Source organism: Trichoplusia ni, chromosome 15 (genome assembly GCF_003590095.1).
Source record: "Trichoplusia ni isolate ovarian cell line Hi5 chromosome 15, tn1, whole genome shotgun sequence".
Classification (NCBI taxonomy): domain Eukaryota; kingdom Metazoa; phylum Arthropoda; class Insecta; order Lepidoptera; family Noctuidae; genus Trichoplusia; species Trichoplusia ni.
The window spans coordinates 9,423,644-9,427,395 of record NC_039492.1 but is presented as its reverse complement, the minus strand read 5'-3'; positions in this window follow the sequence as shown (position 1 = coordinate 9,427,395).

Below are 3,752 nucleotides of genomic sequence, written 5' to 3'. Positions count from 1 at the left end.
TTGGTGTCGGTACGTTGTGTTCATTCATCACGCTCAAACGCATCCTTTACTAATTTTAATAAAATTTACGATGGAAGTAACTATTAATCTGCAAAATAAACTCTTTTTCAGCGACTACCAATATTAGTGCAGACGGAGCCTTGAGCGAAAAGAAAATTGTAAAAAAAGAAAAGAAAAGAGAATTACAATTACACGAAAAAGAAACAAGTCTAAATTCTCTCAGAACTTCTTACAGTGATAAATGAAAACCAAAAAAAAAGAAAATAGTGAAACAAAGTTAATTGCCATCTAGCCCAAGTTTATTAGTAGTAAATAACACGTTGATTCGGCATGTGAGCGATCAAATAACGACAATGAGTCAACAAGGGTGAGTTTGAGGTCACAGCCCTAGGTGGCGCGCCATACCCATTGCAATGTAACCTTGACTTATACAACTTCAAGTTAATTTTGCGTGAGAATGGCGATCGTTGGAAGTCATATTTATTTATAAGTTATATTTATAAATGTATTTAGATAATGCAGTAACGGAATTTATATTAATTGAAGTTACGCGTTATTGAGTTTTCAACGATTTTACTATTTAAAGATTTATTCCATTTTGTCTTGCCAAAAGGACATAAATTAACCAATAAATATACCATCATAGAAAGTATAACATTTTTTACGCTCTGTTAAAAACTATGACTCACACTTAACCATTCCGTAGGGTATACAAAATAGTCTGTTATATAATTAAATATTCTTTGAATACGTAATACTACGATGCGGTACACATAACCACTTATTAAATTAATTTCATTTCACTAGAGATTTGGTTCATCGTCCATGATTAGTTTTAAAGGTAATTAAAAAAAACTGATAAACATCTTATTGCGTAACAAACGTATGTCGTAATACGTTATTTAATTTATCATATTACACATAAAAAAACAATTAATTTAAAAGCAAATATAAAATTTTATGGATAGATTGGTTAATAATATTGTACATTTTTGTACAGCCGACTATAGATAAAAAGTACTTAGCCAAACTTAAAATTATAGGAACAAATGACAGCTATTTAACGTAAAAATAATCAACAAAATTGGTTCTATCTAGCCCGAAGTCCTGAGGTAATAACAAACGCAAAAAAAGAAGGCGAACTGTGAACATCATTTTTTTGAAGTCGGTTGATAAAGACGACTAGTCGTGACATTTGAGTAAACCAGAATAGGATGAAGAAAACATTAATGCAATAGATCCGTAGTCATTAACAGTAAGTCACAACACTGGATAGCAGCGAAACTTTTATTTTATTACTGCAGTGCAGTATCACAGAACCGAAGTAAAGTTTTAATTGCAATTACCGTAAAGTAATGACGACGGTTAAAGTGAAATCTTTAACCCCAATCCGTCGACACGTGACTCAGTATCAATATATTCCGGACCTTTATAAGACCGTAAAATAGAGGTAAGATAAAGGTGAAAATGAGTCCAAGTCAATAAAATTGTATATTGTATTTTACTTGATAAACGCATATAATCATGAAGAGCTTAATGAAGACGGTAAAGAATTAAACCCAAGGTAGATACATATTATATAAGTAGATATGCACTAACATAGGTATTTTCTGTATCTAAAAATTACGGTAAGAAACACATACTGATAAGTTTGCACTATGCAGATTGCAGCTATCTGATAAGATAATACCATTTTTTCCATCAGATTCATTTTCCGCTTCAAAACAATGTCGTCGGTTATGACGTGCCTTCAATGTAACACTTATTATCAAGGCAGCACATCATAAATATCAAACAATGCTTTACCAGTGATAGTCAAATCATTTGGCTTCAAGTCAAATTATTTCACAAACAGGACACCGGTTTACTGTTCGCGCATTTTACTGCTGCCATTCCAACTCAGTTTCCGAGTAAACCATGTTTTGATTGGAACCGAATGAGAGCTATAAATTTCTAACTGAAAATATTTAAAACTAAAACAATTTCGATTTGTAAATACTTTCGCAAGATAACTCGCCTATGCGTTACTTTATATTGGCAACACTCCAGCTACCTGAATCCGGATAATTATTCTAATCAATTTATGGTGTCGTAAATAATTTCAATTAACAGATAATATTGATTATTTACGATGAAGTTTATAATAAATAAATAAATAAATAAATAAGGTTATAAAAAAAGTTTTAATTAGAAACAATATCCCTGAATGAAATAACGTTTCTTTCGTAATTGGGATAGAAGGAAAACGCAAATTGAATTAGTGGAGTGGGACTAGCAACAACAACAATATACAATGGATACAAACAAAACAATTCTGCCAAATGGGAACCATCAACATGTTAAAACGTATGATCATAATACATTATGATAACGAAAGTAGATAAGGTAGCTCAGAAACATACCAAGAGACTGGTGCAAGTAAACAGATACACAAATTTCACATAAAACTGTACATTGTTGTGAGGAAGGAACATCAAGCGTGTGATATATAGTAGTAAAATCCAGGCTACAAAGCAAGGTGACGTCGTTTTGATACCCAAGAAAGGGCTATCGGTACAAAAGGAGAACCCATCTCAAACACGTTAGTCAAACTCACTTCGAAACGAAAAAGGATATTGAAAACTCGATATTCACAAGTGATAATGCATACTGAGAGTTAGTTCCCATCGCTGAATAGAATCTCATAAACATGTTCATGTATATAGGAAAAGATACGCGATAAAATGGTTGAACAATAAAAACATCGTAAAACGGAATGGATGCACGTAAACCACTAGACGATTTACGTATTGTTGTGGAATTATTTGAAATTGGAATTAGGAGATACTGGCAGGAGAAAGATGAAAGAACTTCCGAACGCAAAGATCAATTCAAGGTCGGGGTCAAATTGATGATAACAATACAACACTCGTAAAACAAAAGCAATTACAAATGAAAAGCATTCGTATGTAAACACTTGTTAAAAGGAACAATGCCGAAAGGAAACCGATACAAGGTCAAATAGCTTTTCGTGTTATTGGAATTTAATTCGTACTTTGACTTTCAAACAAATTTCTCATTTAATGCCAACAAAGAAAAGTGTGTTTTCAAACGAATAAGTAGAATTATTGACAGTTTCATTTCACCAAAAATATTGTTATACAACCTTTTGTGGGTTCTATTCTGGCGACGGCTGAAGTTGACATAAAACTAGAAGTGTATTTGCGTACCTACAGGGCTAGTCCAATATTTATGTTCGTAAAGTCAGCTTCTATACATAATAAGCTATATATTTTTGCGCAACATAAAATAAATATCAAAACTTTGTTAATATGCGTTAATTAATAATCTAGTGTTTATCATGAACTTGCACACTTCGTTTAATAATAAATGAAGGTTACTGTCTCCAACATTTTCAATGGTATTTGAGTGGTTTACCTCAAGAGTACGTGTGATAGTAGACCCAGCAAAAGCTGGGATTAGCGTCAGGCACAAAAAGGAGAATCTTTTGCAACCGAGTGTACTGGACTAAGACCGGACCGCTGTAAATCTTTGAGAACCTTTGTGCGGTGGCACGTCCAATTTTGTGGGTATTCTACGAAATATCGTCGTATACAGCGTCTATCAATTCTGTCCATCCATTGTGAATCTCCGTTACACGTATTGTGTTGAAGTCACATTGCCATATGTAACAGTTACACTGAATGCTTGACTTCTAGAACAATATCGCGGGGTTAAACAAATGTAATGTTATTTACTTTAGAATTTCCATA